Here is a 22,152-nt window from a genome sequence, read left to right on the forward strand (position 1 = left end):
GAAAAAGAATGACACTCACCAGATGAGTTGAGTAGATTGAGCTATCCTCGGTTCCCAAAGGGGAAAACCGAAGCAGAGTACAGTTACAGAGAAGAACCAAGGTTATACTCCTAATTTTTGCTTGGGCCCTTTTTCTTCATTTCTGGATGTAGTTTACACTTTTAATAACTCCATGTTTTTAGTATTTTTGAGATAATGTATCACAATTAAGTATGAAAACCTTCAAATTAAGTTAAACACCTTCATTCCCTGCACCTAGCCTGTATCATCCCCAGATTAATATTCCACTGAAGGAGAAGAAAAAATGGTAAAGCAATTGGTTGAATATTTTCCACCTATGCAAAACTTCGGCTGCAAATGAAAGATCAGATCAGAAATAGTAAGGACAATTTCTCTGAATACCACTATAATTTGATGGACACTTAAATTTCCAGCTGTCTTGGATGTGGTGATTCCAGACATGCCTGCCTTGCATCAAGACAGTACACACACTACAGCAAATTGTAGAGACAGAGTAGAACTATTAGTAACTTTGGCTTACCAAACACTATAACAAAGTCAGCATTTATCTCAAAAATTTAAAATGAGATTATAATAATGTAATCATCATCACTCTTTAAGGGATACTCCATAAACAAAGATCAAATAAACACAGCTATGTTCTGAAGCAGTACCCTGTGCTGCATTTAGTATCTGCAGTCTCTCCTGAGTGATTATATTTGTGATTACCTGTAATCATCTCTGGGTTTGTGTCTCTCAGGAAAATAGATTTATGAAAAAATAGAAAACAATTACTTGTTTACTTCCCTAGTTAGTTTAGCTGTAGTTTTAATAGCAGTTACATGAGCGCTTGTGTTTTCTGTGTGCCTCTTTCTTTTAAACTAATCTCCACAATCTTGCAAGATAACAGCAATGGGTACAGAGAGCTCTGAACAGGCAATGTGGTGCTGGGGATCCCTGTTACAGCCAGTGTGAGGACTTGGGTCATCCTTGTTTGCCTGCTTGCAGCTCTCCCCTCTCATCAAAAGACACAGGGATTAATTTGTGTAGTTTCCAGTGGCACGATGAGCTGAATCCATTTCCCCTACGGAACTTTTTTCCAGAAATGTGACTATGTTGATCAGAGGGAGGAAACCCTTCAAATTCTACACTTCAGAAGTCTGAGCCAAGCTCACTAAAATCAGAGGAATTTAGCACTCTGGGAGACTAAGACAAAATTAGCTTAGTTTGGGAGAGGGCTACGGATTTCTTCCTCAGACTTTGGTATCTAACTATCTATATTCCATTCAGGAATTCGTCTAATTCAAACCCAGCATTTTCTGGATCACAGTTACATTATGTATAAGTGCTCTGTTGTTGGTTTGGGATTTTTTTGTTTGTTGGTTTGGTTTTGTTTGTTTGCTGGGGGTTTTTTTACTCTCTTCCCTTTGTTTCTAAGTGTTCAGACTCTGGCCATACATCTCCACTGACAGCATGTTAAGCCCCTTCAGATTCAATGTGCCTAATCTTGCAACGCATGAAAATACAATCTTCTAGCATACTCTCGCTACCATTGTTTTCTCTAGATGCTTTTGTATGGCGGGGAGTGGAACTGAGTGCTGCTACTTGCTGCTCCCCAGACACGCTCATCCTGTGAAAGGGAGAGAAGCCCCCAAGGGAAGATGGCAGCCAGGAGCGGCATCTGGACTCAAGCTGAACAGAGAGGTTAAAGCCTGGAGAGACCCAGAAAGTACAGGTAACCCCCGGTTCTGACGTCTTTGAAGAGTACCGGTTCCTGAGGAAATGGAACCACCAGATAGAAACGTTATCGTTTTTTCCCCATGAGGTTTTCAGAGTTCAACAAGTGTCCCTCAAATATAATGCTGCCGTTTTCTTCTTGTTTCACTTCAGGGTATTTTCTGGAGTCTCTACTGGGATGCAATAGGTTGTATTATGTGTTAAGGACAAAATGTCTTTTTAGATGGCAATACCAAACTCCTTACTTTTGCAATCTGATAATTGGAGAAAAGGCTATTTGAACTCTTCACATTTAAAAAAATAATTTTAAAGCCCAATTCTGAATTAACATCTTCCACTTCTGTTTTGGACGGAGTTTGTACTAAAATTGGTGTTCGCTGATAATGGCCAGCTGTGTCCAACTCTGTACATATTAGCTTATTGACTCAGAATTCACTGGGTACCTAGTTCTGAATATTCTGTTTTACCTTATGCCACTTCTGTCAGAAGCAAAAATTTCCTTGTAAGTGACATGCAGTGACTAAAAACCTACTCTTCTAGCTGACCTCACTGAAAGGATATTATCACTTACATGGCTGTCTGCTTAAGAGCATTAGCACTTTCACTGATGACACTAAAAAGCCCAGGTTTTACCCTTTCATTGACGTCAGTAGAAATGTAAGGCTGGTTTACGCAGAAGTAAACGAATAAGGATGTACTGCATTATACAATTACTAAAAGATAATCTCTTTTTTTCATTGCCTTTATTTATTAGTGACTCATATGGTCACAGGACAAAATCCACAGTATTTTAATGACTTCAACTGTTGCTTCTTAAACCTGAAGAAAAATGGATCCCTATGGTTCATTTCATAGCCCTTTCCAAGCAGGACTCCCACTAGAGTGGGGAATAAGTTAGCATAAGCAGTGTAAGACCAGGTCTTGACAGCCCCATCTTCTACTAATGGAGGTGACTGTAGAAATAATTCATGGTTTTTTTACTAGTGCAATGACTTAATTGTTTAATTATTCTGTAATGTCACTTGTCACTTCAATTACAGCCAAGTTGCTTAGTTAAAGTTGAGGAAAAGCTAAACACTAGTTTCTGGGAGCTTAAGGCTATATTTTAGGAGGGAGGTAATTTAATTGTACTTTTAAAAAATGTTTGTATCTCCTTTTTTCTTCTTTGCTTTATATCGTGTTGCCCTGAGCTTTTCCAGACAGGAAAAGAGAGAAATGTCTGTGGAGTTTGTGGAAAGTAGATTACAACATACTGAGGTGGTTTTTTCTTCATTTTAATACTGTTTCAGCTCCATGGAAAGTGATAACAGTTGCCTGTGATTCCAGCAGACACTTAGTGATAAGTAGGCGTGTTGTAAGTAGTTAGTAAATGCAGAGTTCCAACCTGGAGCTTCATCCAGTTCTTATCTCTGTGTTGTAAGAGTCTATTCAATGATGGCATCTGATTTATCCTACTAAAGCAGAATACAGGTACAGTAATTTGTATGGAACAGGGAGGTTTTGTCCCATTCTGTCTTTGCAGAGTATTTGTATAATAATGTCCTGTCTGAGGAGTAGATTCCTGGGTGCTACCATGTTACAGATAATTAGTGAAAGTGGTATTTGCACTGTGATAGTAAGAAGAGGGAAATAATTCAGTAAACAATAAATTGCAGAAGAATTGATAGAGGACGTTTGACTAGAGTTCTTCTAACTGCTTTTTTGGCAATAGTCTAATGTCCATTTGTATTGGTTTTTTGTAGATCCTCATCTTAGAAATCTACAGGAAAAGGAAAATAAAGTAGTAAAACTATTTTTTTTTTTTTTTAAGAATTCGTTTCTCAAATATTCCTCATGAGACACTAGACATGGCAAATATCCTTTTTGAAAACACAGAACAGGTAAAAAAATCTCTAGAGCTTTCATTTCACACCTATAAATTTGTGGTCTTTATTGTAAGGTAATTATATGTGGGGTAAATAGGAGGTAGAAAATATTAAAGGTTAATTCTCCAGAGAGTAAACTTAATACAGTACACCCCGGGTGAGGGCACAGTGGTAACCCCAGTTAATATACTTTGCAGTAAGACTAAATTGCCTTTTCTCCATTGTTTTTGTTTGTTTTCTTTTTTTACCTCAGAAGGGCTTGTGTACTTTGCCCTATTGTCAGGGAAAGAAATATTTATAGGAGTAAAAGCGAGGCTCGGAATAGTCATTAAGGTGTTTTCACAAACCCTGGTTAACTTAAATATTCAAAAGAAAAGACCTTCACGTTTATGGGTCAGACTGGGCTGCTTCTAAATAATCCTCATTAGATCTTACATTACAAAAAGGCAAGAGTGCTATACAAGGTTAGTCCATATACTGATAAATATCTGGGAATATAATTTAGTTTGTCAGATTCCATCATATTCAGGCAATTCAGTACTAATAATGCTTACTTTGTCATATGGTACCACAGCAAGAGCAAACTATGGACAGAGCTGACTAAATAAAAATGTAATTAAAAATAAAAACGCAGGCCATCCTATTATTTTTCCATGCATCTGCTGCTAGAAATAGTATTTCCAGCTCTACGGTTTTTACTGGGGGCTACCAGTATCTTAATATTTATTAGCTGAATTAGTCTAATGGCTGAGGTCAAAACACAAACAGTGAGATTTTGTTTTCAGTTCCAAGAGAAATCCAGAATCACTCTACAAATTTCACAGTTACTATGTATTGTTTTTTTTATGGAACTTTCTATTATTTTTTATGGAACTTACTGTCTAGCCCAGAGGTTTAAATGTAGAAGCTAGCTTAAACTGGTAAATCTCTTCTGCTAGACATTTTAACCTGTGAATTATCCTAGCTAAAAATATCAGCTTTGCAACACTAGCATGACTTCGAACCTTTTCTGTATCACAACACATGCTTTTTAAGGGACTCTACCCTAATATGTAAACAGCTACTGGCTGAATTAAAGTTGTGCTTTTAGTGTGTGATAGCCTCTTAATTTTGAGCCAATTTTTTTGGTTCACAAGCTTCAACTTATTTCTTCCCCAGCTAAATTCCTGTGGTACCTTTGCAGACCAGATGCTCGCAGTGCTGGTCTGTGAGTCATTTAGACTTTTGAAGGTTTCATCTTCATAAAAGTGAGTGAACTCAAATATCATAGCTTTATCTGTCACAGTCACGAGTTGTTTTCAGTATACCTACTTCTGTATCTTCATGAAAAATGAGTTCCCTTTCGCGTTGAAAAAAAATTATAAAAAATAGTATCTTTTACTCTGCTTCTGGTTTATATCTTGAAATATGTTACTTTTAGCTATAGTAGCAGGGAAGAGATTGGTACAATCTATGCTAGTTGCTATAGTGTTTATATACAGGGCCTGATAGACATTTTTCCCCCAACTTTTTAATTTAGTATTATATTCTTCTGGCAGCTTTATTGTAAAATCCAGGAGCTCAAGTAGTCAAAGTCTAGCTGTGCTGTGAGCTTTATCAATGTGTACAGTTATTATCCATGTTTTAGTAATCCTAGAATCACAATTTAGGGTAAACTGACCAAGTGAATTAAGGAGGAAAAAAAAAAAGCAGAGCAGGGAGAAGAAGTGGCAACAAAAGTATTTTTGCATAGAAAAACTAATGTTCTCTATCTGAGATTAATAAATATACCATGCAATACATCCATTTCTCCCTTCCAGCACTATTTATGCAGGTGTAATTAGATTTCAGAACAACGAACTAATCTTTGTGACAGTATGAGACTACAATTAGCCTGATTCTTCTCCTAGTGAAATTAATGAAAATTTTATCACTGACTTTAGTGGGAACAAAGTTAGGTCTACCCTTAACCTTTGTCGCAGCTGTCTACATATGGAAGTGATTAAGCTGCTGAGTAACTGAACATTATTCAATACTCCAGAGTGCAATTCTTTAAGATGTCAGCACTCCTTCGACAGCTAGCTATTAGAGTAAAGTTTCCAAGTCTGGTGTGTTAATCTGTCCCCTCTGAGATCAAACATTGCACCTTCTATAATAAGAATGACAACATCTTAACGGGCCAGATAGTTATCGAGGATGCTTGAAATCACTTCTGTGTTTTGTGCTGTGTTTATCTCGGCCTTAAGCCCTCACATGCTTTTTCTAAAAACAACAGAGAAATATTGAGATTGCAAGAAACAGCTGTCAATCTTATTGAAGTTGGTCTCAGTTCATTAGTGCATTTTTCCAACCTAAGCAAGCCACGTCTTCAAAAAACAATGTTGCAGCAAGGAAAGGAGACCTTGTCAAACCTGGAGGAGTAGGTTGAAACTCTGACCTGCTGTAAATGCTTCAAGAGGCACTTGGTATTTTGAAGAGTTCTTACAGGTGTGTAGACATCCAGGTTCATATGCCCAATGCTCATGCTGTTACTGCAAATCTTCTGAAAACTGGTACTTTGATTATAGCTTTAGCTCCTGGAGACGGGGTAGAAGTGTGACTTGATTGAAATGTAGAGGTTTTAAAAAGAAAATGTGTAAAAGAGACAGGAGAAAGGAGTATGGCTGCAATGACAATCACTTAGTGGGTGATGCTTCTGAGAAAGTCTTTGCAACTAGAGAATGCTTCCCAGTCAGTAAGATGTTACTGTAGTAAGCAACGTGCTGTTGTCAGGAGCAGGAATTTAGTAACAATAGAATAGAGTATATCTTTGTGAGAAGGTGGGACAGGTGTTTATATCCACCATACTAATGAAAATGTTACAAGAGCTGCTGAGATCTGGCAAGGAACCACAACTGGACTTTCAAGGCTTCTTGACTGAAAGTAAATATTTGATGCAGAAGTAGACTTTCTTTAACAGGACACTGTCCTGACTGCCTGTCATGGGGTCAGTGATGTAGTTTTGACAAGAGGTAATCTCTTAGGATTCAAGATCTGTTCTAATTCTGATTACAAGAGAAATCAGGATAACAAAGTTCAAGTGATCTGTCCAGTCAGTGATGTTCTGTAGCAGTCCTAACTGTAAAATTATCTGTATTGTGAGTGTATGTGTGTGGATACTCTATGTAAAATGGATTTATATGCCAGACTGGTCACTTCAGACTGTGAGTGCCCTTGGCATAAAGTTCCTATGTCATGGGAGCTGCAATAGTGCTGTGTCACTGGGGGAATCACTGCATCATCCTCGTGAATCATGGTAATGGGTAGTATAATGAACACTAAGTTAGCAGTTACTCTTTCCTATAGGCTATAGAAAACCTGCTATACTCAAAGTCACTCAAATGGCTGCTGCTCGAGCAAGGAGGCTGGTAATACTTCACAGCACTGGCATTTAAATTATAATCCTGCGATATTATCACTCCAATTCTTTGTTTATCATTTGAATTTCTCTGCCAATATAAAATGAAAAGCCATTTGATGATACCCGAGGCTCCTGGCTCAGTTTCTCATAAACAATTTTAGAATTATTAGTCTTTGGGTCATTAATATTCTCTGCTTTTACTGTAATGATCTCAGTTCCTGCAAACAGTAAAAATACTGAGTTGAGAGTGAATTAAAAAAAATCCCATAAATACAGCAATTAACAAGGTGGTTTTAATGATGTATATGCTTTGATCGCTACTCAGGAAAAAATTTTGCTTAGAATTAAATTTGATTGTTTTTAATTTCAGTGGCTTGAGACAACTTTTGTGTAATATACATTCTATAAAGAATGTGATAATATTTAAAGAATGTTTATTTTTGCAGAAACACAAATAAAACAAGATGTTATAGCAGAAGGACATGAGAATTAAATAGTGAACATTCAGGTATTAGAGACTCACCTCCAATTAGATTAATGAGGGCTTTCATACCTTTTAGTATTTTATGTTTTTTCAGTGATCCCTAAACTTTTCCTCAAAGGTTTTTTGTTACTTCATGAACAATTGTGCCTCTCCTCAATCAAAATCCATGAATGTTTCAAATGCTCTTGTAAGTCCTGTGCAAAACCAGGAATGAATAGGTTTCTCTCATTTAGCAGCCACTAAAGTTAGATTCTCACTGAGGTAAATGTTGTGCAGGTGAGTCTTAGGCATATTATTATTCTGTCTCAGAGCTGCAGTGGACGACTCATAATTTTACAGCCTGTGTTACTGTGTAAGAACCGTTCTCACGTTTGGCTGTATTCTCCTTGAGTGCTACCTGATAAAACTCCTGGGTGAATGCTGGCAAGTTGTCATTCTCATCCATCACTGTTATCAGCAGTGTAAGTGGATCACAGTACAGCAGCCTGTCACTGTTCCCAGCAAGAACCTGCATCTCATGCCGATACAGTTCAAATTGATGAAAAAAAACTTTTAAGTAATACGACTGAAGGGTTTATTATTAATCTTAGTAGAATTTGGCATGAATACTTTAATTTGTATAAAAACTCTGCTATGATCTACACTATAGATGTTTTTTTGAAAAATCATACAGATGTGTAGGACTGAAATGGGCTAAGATTGTTAAAGTTCAGTGTTGAGCTGCACAGTAACTTGTGTTATATAAAACTTTTCAATAAGTTTTTTATTGATTATACAAAGCCTAGTGTTATATTAGCAGAACTAATGGAAATAAGAAGAGCAGAGGAGAATACCATAGTGGACAGCTAGTGTGTTAAAAAAGAAATAAAAATATATATTTCCTCCTTTTCCCCCTCTGCCAACTGTGTCTTCATCTAGAGTGAGGCATAAGAATTATTTCTTACCCTACTCCATGCCGCATGTGGACTGTGTTGGTAGATTACTCTAAACTTTTGAACTGCTAGCCTATCTAGTTTAGAAGTGATGCATCACCAAAACAAGCTATGTGGTCAGTATTGCCCAGAAGCTGAAAATTTATGTCATGAACTGGACCACAAAGAGCTAAAATTACTTTCTATTTATAAATTTCTCTGAGAACTATTGATCATATTTCAAATGACATTATTTCAAATGAGAATTTGTCTATAGAGATCTTCAAACAGGCTTTCATTGCATGCATTATTCTCAGCTTTATATATTCCGGAGAAAAATCTAAAGCCTAAAAGTAAAATGTGTTATCACTAACAGAAAATAGACTTCAGAATCCCAAATGGCAGCTTGCAGGCTTTCCTAATACATGGAAGTCCCAGGGCTCTTTCTATAAATATCCAGAACCATATGTTCCTACATCACTGAAACATCAGTAAATTCTTCTCTGTTACATCCCTTTGGAAAAGTGGGACGGTAGCATCATAGTAAGGACAACCAAAAAATCCAAGACAAGCTAGTGTAGATGCTAAGATCTGTACTGTATGTCTACCCAACTCAACATTTGGCTCAGTATTCTTTCTTAATAGTGCTTGTTATAGGCTGATGGATTCTGGGATCAAGTTTTAGGAGGACATGAAACAGTATTTAAAGTACAGATTTGCTTAACAGTGCTGCTGTCAGACCTGCCTTGCTGCAGGAGCGCCCAAACAGGGGGCCCTGTGCAGCATTATCTGTTTCTGTCCTCATTGGACCAGAGGCTGGAGTTTTCATTCTGACTTTTTCAGGTAAAATACAGTTGGTTTCCCAGGTATTTTGGGGGAATTATGACTAATCACATGGTGAAAGATCATGAGATTTAGTCCCATGAAAATAACTATGGAGGAAGTATAAAGGAATGCAGTACTGATGTAAAAATCTAAACAGCGCTAATGCTTTGAATCAAATCAGGATTAAAGTCTGAGTTAATTATAGTTGAGAAATCATTGTTTTTATAGATGAGGATCAAATCCTTCTCCTAATCCAGTACAGTCTTTCTGTATTGGAAAACAGAACTGCATTCTGCAATTCATATCAGAAGCTTATTCCTCAAAGGGGGAGTTTAATGGATAAGGGACTGAGCAGAATATAATTCCTAGGTTAGTCACAGGCTGGCTGTATGAATTTGGGCAACTGACTCTACTGAGTGTCTTGTCTTCTTCTGTAGGAGGAGACAATAGCATTTTCCTGCTGCCTGGAAATGCTGTCTGTTAAAAGTTGCAAGGCAAGGGACATAAATCCTAGTGTGTAAGACAAGGAGTTATTAGCAGGCAAAAGATTATTTCCCTGGCCTTATCTTTAAGAATCCCATTGTCTCACATATGTGAAGTTTCTTTAATCCATATTAACAAAATCCTCTGGGTACTCAAATCTTCTGAGCACTAGTTGAAGACGTCATACTACAACTTCAGCCTGATTGTTCCTTATATTTATACATACCTCTGCCTGACATTCTCTGTCAAGCTCTACTGGTGCATAAATGTTTTTGGCTGGATCAATTGGAAAGAAATCCCTGAGGGAAGCTTCCTTCAAATGGTAATGGACCTCTCCACATTGCCACTGAACTTGGAGTCATGGGTAAAACATTAATGTAAATGGAAATATTCCAAGTTTAAAAAAAAAAATATTAATAACATTGGAATGTTTCAGTCTCAAGGACAAAAGGTCCCTCAAAAACACAATTTTTGCTGCCAGCCACAGAAGATTGCTATTAAGAATAAGTAGGCATAGAAAGGAAGCTGCCCTGTAGAAATCATGCTCGGAGCGCTGTCCAGGCACTTTGGGTCGACATTAGGAAGTTCTTGTGCTGTCATTCTAACTCCTTACCTACCCTGAGTATGAACCAAGAAGCTCGTCTCTAGCGTTAGCAGCCCAGAATTTGTTCTTACCAAAAGAACTTAATCCTTTTTATCAGTTATTCTTTTTAGAGAGGCAACGGGCCTCAGGATGAAACAGGAGACAACATTGCTCTTTCATCTAGCTGCAGTACAGCGTCTGCTCTTAAAGCAGCTGTGGTTGAAGACTGTGCCAATGTGTTTTGCCATAATAGGCTTCTTAAACAATTTATACTATCAAAAAATAATGAGATATGGTCTACTAGCTACAGAAGGCATCAGGGAATCAAGAAATGCTGGGCTTGGAGGTTCTTTTCTGCCACATTCATTCTCTGTATCAGTAGGCAGGCTATTTATGGCTCTGAAGTTAACCAGTTTCTATTGACTTTAACTGTATTTATGAATGAACATCTAAATACTCAGCGATCACTAATCTCTGCCTCAGTTATTGTAAAATATAATAATTTATGCCTGCCTCCTGCAATATTGCAGGACTTGTATACGTAACTTTTTCAATCTGCTTTGAGATCCTTTCAATATTTAATTATGTTATTATTCAGACTTCTGATGAGATAGTGCAAGTTTCCACAGTTCCACAAACAGAAGCATTTTATATCAAAGAAATTCAAAAGGGTAATAATGAAATTGAAGTGAAATAATGAAATTTTTCTAGAACTTTGGGATACATTTCCTTGTTGTTACATGGTGTAACCTTTCCATCATCACAAGCCCAAGCAAAATCAAATCAGTGAAAGCTTTGCCTGACATCCTTTGGCAGACTGAAAGTTAACTCATTTTCTGATTGATTTAAATATTAAATTAGATTAGCAGAGCTAAAAATACTTCTGCAGTACTGCAGTGGTGGAAAGCAATAAACACTTTTATGCCAGATAGTCTCAGGAAGAATGGACAGCAAACTCCAAGAAAATTATAACCGTTTTTTGCTGTTACCATGGAAATATAGCTACAAAGACTTGTGTTTAGACTGTACAGTCCTCATGAAATACAACTTGTCAGTTGTTTTTATAAGACATAAACCCTTTCGACTCCATGGATGCAGAACAGTTCCTAACAAGGAGAAAGGAGAAGGTGACTGTTATAAATGGGATGTGTGCAGTGCCTCATCAGTCCTCAAAATAACAAAGCAAAGACATTATGGAGGCCTCTTTCTAATTTAAACATCCATTTGTTTATGCTAGCATTAATGTGTTTCTTGGGTGATTTTGTTTAGATTTTGTGCCTCTTAACCCATATGACTCTATTCCCAAAGTATGTGGATATGGTCATGCGACTCGGTTCCCTCACTACATCACTTGCTTTGCTATGAGGAAAGACAGTGTGATCTCTAATCCATGTTTAAAATAAGATTGTTATTTTAAGCGACCTTTCCCTACGCCTTTTGCATCTTCGCATGCCTGAGGGATTCCCTTTGGAGTTCCAATAAATAGAACAGCAGGCTTTACTCTGTGCATTAGACAGCCCTGTGTTTCTGTTACTGCCTGAAAAATGCGAGCTGAACAGGCAGTGAGGATTGGAGTAAGAAGCTGGGAAAATGCAGCACTGATTTTAGGTGTTTCCAAGAATGTAGGGGTAAGAATGTAAAAGTGTGTAAAGAGTTTAGCCTTTCGGGGGAAACCCAAGGCTATTAGGCCAAAACACAGGCATGTAAATGATTTTAAACACCTTCATGTAAATGAAACACCCGTTCATCAGTTGTCGCTTGAAAATCATATACCTGAGATCCCTTTCCTGATCTCCTAATGAAAATTGGCCTGTTGCTGTATACATTTCCCTTTTGCTTTCCAATGTGCAACACGCAGCAAATCTGATTTTCATAATGAACCTGTGCACATGGCAGCATTTCTGCAAATGCACAAGGGAAGGCTGAATTTAATGGGATTATTCATAAACCTAAATTAATCACAGGTTTGAGGCATCAAAGCCAATGTTTCTAATCCAAAGAAATTACCCAGAGTAGATTTAAGATTGCAGAAGAATCTCATTTCATCTGAGGTGAAGGATCTGAATTGAATGATTTTGAAAATCAGGGTCTCCTGACTTACTTTGGAAATGATCTGAGGGTAACTCACATTCAGGAGTTCTGGAAGGAAAATGGCACCCAGAGCTACCTGAGTGTTTCCACAATTGCTATTTCCACTGTTGCTAAGGCACAATATTGTAGAGACTGATTCCACAAATCTTTGACTTGCACAATTAGATGGTAATTGCTGACCTGGGATGTGTCTAGCACAGCGCTGTCTACAAATAAGAGAAACTTATGGAAGACATTTATAATTCTTTTGCAAAAGCTTGACAGCTGGTCTAGGAACATGAAATTAAACTCCCTTTCTTGTTAATTGCTGCTAAATAATTAAAGCAGCTACTTTGCTACAGGGACATTTCTATATTCTTGATTTTGTGTATTTTTCTATATTTATTTACTGATGGTTCAATTCCATTTTGTTATTGCCAACGGTTGTAATGTGGTGGACGTGACACCTCTGCTGAGCCTGCTAGAAGGGAAGAATTTGGGGTCCTTCTGGGACAGTTCTGTGTCATATTTTCCATGATACCTATGTGTCTTTCAGAGGTTTGCAATGATTTTACTGATCACTCGCTGCTGATAATCCTGAGTTTTAAATCTTCGTTTTAAGGTGACTGCAGCATCTGCTGCTGGAAAGGAAATGAAGCATTGCCAGGAAAAGGTCTTCAAGCAGCCCCGAATGAGAGGTGCCAGGAGAGAGAAGAGCAGCTTTTGGGCTCTGAGGAGAGCTGCTCTGCTGAGGGACAGATGAAGGAGTACTTAGGCAAATGAGAGACAGACACCTAGATATCATACCAATCTTGTTCTAGGCAATGATGTGACCTGTGTTCACTATCGCTTATCTGAGGTGGCATTTGTTTTCATGACAATATGACTGCACAGCATACAGCATGGGGCACTCTCTGTTATTGCAGGCAGTTAAGGGGGAGAGCTTTCAGACACCGGATTTAGGAAAGTCCTCCTTTGCATTTCCAATGGAGGTGCCCGTTGAGACAAGCTAATGTAGCTACAGCAGCTCCAAAATCCTTAGGCACTAGACATCCTGCTCTGCCTGGCATGCCAATGTGATGGGTGTTACTGTCTGAGGCTGGACAGAGATCGTGTCAAGCTGATTCATGGTGGCCAGCGTTTCCTCGGTGAGGACATCCTCAGACCCCTGACAACTCCAGCAATTTATCACTGAATTGCAGGCTGCCTCCTACCTTTCGCTCTGCCTGGCTTCTCTGTGAGCAGAAGGTAACACTTCCCAAACTGCTCTGTGAACTAGAGTTCCAAAACTTTGCTGGATTACCTTCCTGCTTCCTTGGTACAAGTAATCTCATTGACTAGAGTCAGAAATGTCAGGAGTGAGAGGAGATGGTAGGGCTTAAACTGGTGTTAAAGGAGCCTGGCAGGGGGATGTAGATTTATCTTTGAATGTTCTTCCCTCCTACGTTTCTGTTGAGCTGGTGATGCAGCTTTCTGTAATGATTCTGTAGTGACTAATACCTTAAAGCCGTAGAAATTTCTCTGAACTCTTGAATGAGGGAAGATGTGCTCTTCTCTTATCATGAGGGAGGTAGAGGATGTTTTTGCTTTTGTAACAGAGGGTGAGATTTACATCAGGTTGCTGTGTCAGTACACAAGTAGTAGCAGCCAGGAGAGAGAAGTTAGGAAAGCCTGGTATTTTTCAACCTGTTTACCCAAAATAGAGTTATATGGATGATGTGTTTCACTATTAAACTGTTCCTGGAACAAAGGAAATCAACTGAATGACAGCTGTATTTTACACATTAGAGAAGCAATATTAGACTAGAAGACTAAAAAAAATCTGATTCATCTGAACATTTCTTTTTGGAGTTTGTTGCCTAATTTGACACACATTTTTCAGTGATAGTTTAGTTAAAATAGCCTTCATATAATCTAAGAAACTGTCTGTCCAGATTGGTCGTTGTTCCTGTTATTCTGACCTTAGCCCTTATCTAAAACATAAACAAAGACCTCCTTAAGCGATGGCCACCAGCTGTTTTTCCAGTGGAAAGAACCTCTTTTCCCAGTTTCATGAGAACAGTTAAAATTACTGTCTCAGTCTTGGGTTTGTTTTTAAGTGCCCTTCCCAATACAATGGTCAGCTTAAATAACATTTGGAAATGTAAAAATAAGTAAAAAATACATTGAGGAGCAGTTTACAGACTTGAATTTTTAATTTCATAAAGAAATAATAGATGTTTTCTATGCTATTGCATAAAGAATACGGACAGGTGAACAGGAGCGCACCTCTGTGCCATCGTAACACAATGCAGTGACATACATTTAAACAGAACATTGTAACCTGTGTTAGTTAAAGGATGAGATTGCTCTGCCTTCCCAATTCATTCCATTATTACTTATAAGTTGTCATGTTCTATTGTTATATTTCCAGGAGATTTTTCTCTGTATAAAATGCCATTTCCAAATGTCAAAGGCAGGAGAATTTACTACAGAGCCCGCCCACTGAAGCCTAAGCCAAGACACTTAGTCTTCAGTCGATATAACATGTGATTAAAAACTTCTCAAGCTGGATATTCTGTTTTTCAGGAGCAGACATTTAGCCTTTGGAGTTCTCTTTTGCAACATTTGGCATTATTAAATTTTTTGTAGTTTTGTTTAAAGGAGAGTAATTTTTCCCCTAAGTCTTTTTGCTTGCTTTCCCTTCCTCTTTTCTTTCCTATTGATACAAAATAATGAGCACAGTTTGCTGACACAATTCCAATTTATGGGTTTAAATAAATCTTTATAGACTTATTTAATCCCCCACACATATGTATTGACTTTTTTTAGCTGCACTTTCCAAAATTTTCTATGGCTGTTACGTTAGTATGGACTTAGTCTTTCAAGAATCTTTCATACAGTGCACAATGACTGCAGGCACACAAAATGAACTTCAAAAAGACCTTTCACTAGAGTACAAAAAAAGGTAATCCAACCTGTCATTATCGGTGATGCATTGTGTGGGTGTACACAAAGCATCAGGCAATGTTTTTCAAGGATAACAATTTGCATGTTCTCAGCTGTACTTTATAGTCTGCAGGTTCAGAAAAAATCTGCTCTAAGATAAAACTTTGCATATTGGATTTTTATTCGCAAAAAAAGTGAGGACAGGAGTCATCAGGGGCAGCATCACCTGGTGGTAGGTGCATTGGGATACAGTCTGGTAGAAAGCTTTCTGCATGGAGTCACAGAAAATCTCAGCATTGCTGAGGTCGTTATAAAGTGCCACTCGGAGTAAGTAACACCAAGGAATGATATTTCTACTGCTTAGATAATTTAAAATCAGAACTGAAAACCCGATCGAAAATCTTACATCAGATGTTACTGAAGGGCTTGCTTTTTTTTTATATATATAAAAACAAGGAGTTCCATGGTATGACAGCTGCTGTGTTGTGTGATCTTGTTTCTCTACTACGTATTTAGTTATTCAGAGTTCTATCACTGGAGTGGCATAGGGAGTTCAAGACTTTTTGGTTTTGTGGTAACAGCACCTAAACAGGTCTTGAAATCTACAGCTTATTCATAGCTCTAAAAGAGACAGTACATCCTTGAGCCTCTAAAAACATTCCTTTGTTTAGTTCACATGCTTGTCTGCATTCTACATGGTCTCAAAATAGATAACTGACTTCTGTTTCCTAAGGCTTAAGGTCTATAATTGTTCAAACACTTCAATACAAAACAAGGGAGAGCTACCAAGCTGTATCTTACCTTCTACAGATAAAGAAATAGCCCATGTTATTGAATCCATCTCTGAACATACGCTCTGAAAGTTGGCTTGGAGTCTGTGTGAGGATTTTGTACCTCATTTGGTGTGGAAGGGTCGTCTGAGCCAGTGGCACAGCCAGGCACTAAGGATACTCCAGGTTTAAAGACTGCAAATTGGGTTTGGTGGCAGTAATTTATCTAAAACCCAGTGGGGTTCAACATGACAAATACTTCTTATAGACACATTTGTTTTCCTAGTGAGCATCTGCCTATCCTGAAAACATTAAATGCACTGTACTTTTAGGCATTTTGTATGAGAATTTGGTGGTTTTTCAGGTGTAAAAGACAGAGCAGTGTGTACCTTCCCATCATTACTGTGTTCAAGCTGATTTTGTATTTGATGCCTGTTTAACAGCTTCTTAAACTTTTATGTCCTGTAAGTTTTTAAATCTCAGGGCTGCCTCAGATAGCTATTGTAAATGAGATGCACTAGTAAGAGCAAATTTATAGCACCTTTTCTCTGAGGCATTCAAGGGCCTTAGAGTATTTCTTATCAGCCCCCTTTTGTAGGCTCCAAGTTGCCAGCTCTCATATTTGTTGTCTGTCTTACTAACCCCTGTGCTGGCAGTTTTGATTAGGCTAGCAGAGAAGCAACATGCTTTTTTGATTGCATAGAAAACCTTTAAAGCATGGCCTGAGGCTTTAGGCACAGGTGGTTATTTCTACTTGTTGCTATTTAAACCCTTCAGCTCAGCAGCTGGAGATGTTTTTCTCAGACTGTATGTATCTTGCGCTGGGTCTCTCTCTTGGAAATGTGTGGAGAAGGCACAGGCAGCTCCTTGCTTGTTTTGTTCTTAAATAGTGTCAGAAAGAGAGCTTAACCTGAGAATTTGGGGTTGAAGAATTTACTAGGGTGTCCGCTGTGCTTGTATGTGCAATCTGTGAAAGGAAGTCAACAGTAAGAACATATGCTGAGTGAGAAAGTCTGCAGGTAGCTGTGTGTGTCTCTGTGTGACAGCTAAATCTCCTGGTGACAGGCTTGCCAAAGTTACAAAACTGAAACAAAATACAATGTTTTGTACAAGTGATGGAAATGCAGGGCCCGGATATTGATGCTCCTTGTCTTCTGTAGTCACCTGTACTACTCCAACTGAGGTGGAGTACTTCCTCCTGGATTGATGCTGTTCCCTTTTGCTTTGAATTGAGATCAGTTATGGTCCAAGAATTGCAGCAATAGCTCAAACGTGAGTTGAGGTCTAGGCCTCTCACTAGGGGTTTACTCAGGGGTGGAGGTGTTTCTAAAACATTCTTCTTTTAACATCTGGTGCGAGTGAAACCCAATTCTCTTGTCTCTCTAGTGAGAGTGTGAAGTAGACAACAAACGGATATATTGCTCAGAAGGGCTGTGGCATTGTTGGTCAAACTCAGCGAGTTTCCATGATGTGAACAATGTCTATTCTTTTATTTCTATATTTTAATGCAGTGTTGCGTAATTTTTCAAAATGAAATCTACTTTAGAGTAAATAGTCCAGTTTTACATTTGCATGTGCATTAAACAGCTGCTAAATAGCTTTTGTATTCCATACTAGAGGTAGCTGTCTTTATGGTCAAAACCTAGCCAGATTCTACCTCTGTTTCTATGCCAATGTAAGTGGGATTTTCTAGACATAATGGAGAATTTCCGTGTGTTTGTAGCTTATGCAATTAGGTAGCATTTGCTAAATGCAAATTGAACGGTGTTGTTAGGATCATATGGTTTGACATGCATGGGGAATCCCAAAGGACCTGCTAATTGCCTGGTCAAAAGTGTGTGCCTCTGCTCTCATGAGGGATATTAGAGGTCCAACCACGTTTTGCAGGGTTGTTCTGAGGAGTAAGCATTATTAATAAAATATCTAACTCAATACAAAGTATCCCTATTAATATGAAAGTGGAGACAGGCCATGTAAGGGTTAATATTTGGAACAGTAATATTTAGAAAATAGCATTAGGAAAGCACTATTACATTAAATGTCAGTAATGTAGCACTACAGATTGTAGCACTACGTTTCTCCACCTATTTTTCCTTTGTTCTGAAGAGGTTTTGTTACAGATTGGAGCAAATGACAAGTACCCATTAAAACTCATTTAGCCTTCACACTATGAATCCTTGTGCTGCTGTGGTGTGAAGTAACTTTCGCCTCTGTTACAAACATATGGAAATGCACAGCAAACCTTTTATAACGTCTACAATACAACGAATATGCTGTTAAAAGCCACCTTCTGAGCCATGACGCAAAACAGCATGACCAACGCAAGCGAAATGAATATATTGAGGCAACCATCATGCTGAAGACAACGAAGTATTTCAGACAAAAAAAACTTCTTGTGATTAATCAAGGATCTTATTCTCTGGGTTACACCTCATTTTCATCGGTATAACAAACCAGAGTTCAGTGGAGTGACTCCTGATTTATAACAATGTGAGAGGCATATAGTACCAAATAGGTCATATTCTCTGCTGATTTTTGCCTCGCATCATGACTGCCTGACATCTGTGCTGGCTTTAAAATACTTCCTCTTTCATCTAGGAGCTTTTTATACCATTTGTACTTGCTGTGTAGGGGAGAGGAAAATTAATCGCAGTCTAAATTAAATCCCTTTGGGATGCATTTAGATATGACTAAGAGGACTTCTAAAAATATGTTAATGTGCTTTAAAAGTATATTGTGAAAAAAGAACATTTTAATATATGTTTGCAGGTAAGGGTGATCTGTAGATTGAGTGTGCCTTTACAGGATCACCTCAAGAAAATAGTGTATTATCTTGTCTGTTTTGACAATGTCCATAATGTGTTGCCTAAGGCGGTCTAAAACCACTTCTTTTCCTTTGTGGTCCACACACATTCTTCTGCATTGTAAACCCTGTCGGCAACTAAAATCTGATACGCCCCATTTTGCTCCCTTTTGACATTGGTAGACTACAAGCAGATACAGAGCTAATTTAATAGAGCTTTTGCTGGGAAGCTGGGCAAATCCCTTGAGTTTAACTTTCCAGAATGTTTCCAAAAGATGAGTGACATGCCCTTTGCTTACTGTTTGCAGCATTAGAGTTCTTGCGCTGAAACAGTAACCACAAACTGCCTCATCAGATACCACAAGTCCCAGTTACGAGGTATTTTAGAGCAATGGACAAGAAATGGGCCCATGTAAACCAAGTGCAAGGTCCTGCACCTGGGTTCGGCAACCCCTGGTATCGGCACAGGCTGGGGGATGAAGGGATGGAGAGCAGCCCTGCTGAGGGACCTGATGGATGAAAAGCTGGACATGAGCCAGCAATGTGTGCTCACAGCCTAGAAAACCAACCGCATCCTGGGCTGCGTCTCCAGCAGCGTGTCCAGCAGGGCGAGGGAGGGGATTCTGCCCTTCTGCTACACTCTGGGGAAGACCCCACCTGGAGTACTGCATCCAGCTCTGGGGTGCCAGACACAGGAAGGATATGGAACTGTTGGAGTGGGGCCAGAAGAGGCCACAAAGATGCTCAGACAGCTGGAGCACCTCTGCTATGAGAACAGGCTGAGAGAGTTGGGGGTGTTCAGCCTGGAGAAGAGAAGGGGAGACCTTATTGCAGCCTTTCAATACTTAAAGGGGGCTTATAAGAAAGATGGGGAGGGACTTTTTAGTAAAGCCTGTAGTGACAGGAGGTGATACTTTTAAACTAAAAGAGGGTAAATTCAGACTAGATATAAGGAAGAGATTTTTTACAATGAGGGTGGTGAAACACTGGAACAGGTTGCTCAGGGAGGCTGTAGTTTCCCCATCCCTGGAGGTGTTCAAGGCCAGGTTGGACGGGACTCTGTGCAACTTGATCTAGTGGAAGATGTCCCCACTCATTGCAGGGCGGGTTGGACTAGGTGATCTTTAAAGGTGCCTTCCAACCCAAATCATTCTATGAATTCCTTCTATTGCAAGAATGAGAATTATCAAGAATTTGGCCCTTATTTACCATTCCATGATATCTTAATGTTCACCTGAAGATAAGTAATTTCTTTCTATTTCTGACTTATGTTCTGAAGATTTACACATATTTTCCCTGCTTTTTCTGACAAGCAAAATAATTTTAACAGAAAGGTTTAAGTGTACTATCATCTTAAAACAGCCGCCTAGCAAGGTTAAACTGTACTATCATCTTAAAACAGCCGCCTAACAAGGTTAAACTATCTCACCCTATATGAAGGTCCCGAAATCACCCCTACTTCCATATTAAAATACTGTCTCCTTCTGACTTTACATTTGGCTAAGCAATAACATTTGCTGTTCAAAAATATGTTGGAAAGTTTATCTATAGAACTAATGATAGAACAGTCCATGTTTCTAAAATAGTCTCCTTTTAGCCTGCTTATCTCTTCCCTGACATTTCTTACTGAGCATCAGTGAGCAGGCAGCTTTGTACTGACATCTGAAAGCAAGTCTACAGCAGCAGCATGCAAAAGGCTATGGAACAAGCAGTCACATGGTTTCTATATTTTCTCTTTTTGTTTACTGTGTTCATAATGCCAAATGGCAAATTAAAAGAATGCCCTAATCCCAAAGAGTAAGGCATGGTATTTTTCCTTCCCACATGGATGGTTGTGATTATCTTTGGGGAGGGAAGACATTTTATACTTGTTCTTTTAATATTCAGTTCTAGTCTTCTCTCTGGGAGAGCAAATAATTTCTGAACTTTTTCGTATAAACACTAATAATTTCTATAAATTGGATTATTTTAATGAAATGTTTGACTAAATTTACAAAGATTAGCACATGCGATCTGTAAAACCTTTAGCTTTGAATGTAGGAGGAGATAAAGGAATGTCCCTTTTTAGAAAGGAGTTGGGGATGTTGATGTTACCTTGCTACGTTTGCTAAGAACTGCAGAGAAGATATCTTCAGCCAACACTGGCATATTGCCTTTTTTAATCTTTTACTGCTGTGGTTATGGTCATGGAATTCAACTCTGGATGCTCATCTTCATCTTTGCCAAATGCCAATTTTTAAAACTTGTTTATAGTACACATGGTGGTACTAGAGCTGTAGGAAAACCTCTATTAGTTGCTACTAATAAAGGGCACGTGATGTTTAGATTTAAAATCTATTAAAGATTTAAAATATTTAAAATACAGGGGAAAGAAATAAACTGAGGTGTGGAGATAAGCTTCCCCTCTCTCTCCTGTCTGAATTTCTGCCCCTCATATCCCCCATAGAAAAAGGTAACAGGGAGACAAAAGACAGGCTCCTATTGAGATACCCAGGCCCTACCATTGCTGCTAGTGATTTCTCAGGGACAGAAGAATGGAGTTACAGCTGCTTTGCCTACAGGTAACAAGGGGGTGATGATTTTTTTGCATCCTTTTAGTTATCTTGGCATAGCCACAGCGCAATCTGCTTACATATTGTCCAGAAAGAAATAATGTGAAGAGATCCAATGCTTGGATATTGCTTTATTAGTATTGCCACTGGAGCAGTATCGGGCTTTTTGGCTGTTTGAGTCTATCTCTTCATCTCAGCTTGTCACCAGTATACATTAATGTAACCAGATCCATGCACGGTTTTTGTCTTCAGAGAAACATTTCCTAATTTGGAGGTTGCAGTTCCTACTTCTGATTATAGCCAAATACTTCAGCTATTGATTTTTTTTTATTGGCCTTACCTTATATTGAAACTCCCTGGGGATGAAAGTGAATTTGTTGCTAAGTGTGGCCTGAGTTAGTGTCAGAAAGTTAGGTGACTCAGGAGAAGTACCCACAGAAGTGTTGTCTACTTGTGGAATGGCCTAGAAGATGTGATTCTGTCATGAAAAGGGCTCAGGAAATAAGAGACATCTAAGAGGTTGTCACCATGAGATAATTAAGCCCCCATGGTTTTCTTTCAAAGTTCATAGCTCTTATTAGCCAGTGTGTGTGGGCATTTACTGTACTTGGGAGGACAGAAGGTGTAAAATAAGGTGTAAGAGTAATCCATGTTCTTTAATTTGCAAATTCTTATTTCGTAGGATGATATTAGCTGATAATTTGGACTTAGCTTTCAGTTAATAATTATTTTATCTTCATTTCTTTAATTAGTATTATTTGC

General features: G+C 38.5%; 1 long non-coding RNA gene across 1 annotated transcript in view; it reads left to right on the forward strand.

Moving 5' to 3' along the window:
* LOC141741838 (uncharacterized) overlaps positions 1 to 22,152 on the forward strand; it is a 52,175-nt gene that overhangs the window by 18,964 nt on the left and 11,059 nt on the right. Inside the window, exon 2 of the long non-coding RNA XR_012586498.1 lies at positions 1,566 to 1,735. This is a non-coding gene — a long non-coding RNA (uncharacterized LOC141741838). The remainder of the gene's footprint in view (positions 1 to 1,565; positions 1,736 to 22,152) is intronic.

This window comes from Larus michahellis, chromosome 4, assembly GCF_964199755.1.
Source record: "Larus michahellis chromosome 4, bLarMic1.1, whole genome shotgun sequence".
Classification (NCBI taxonomy): Eukaryota; Metazoa; Chordata; class Aves; order Charadriiformes; family Laridae; genus Larus; species Larus michahellis.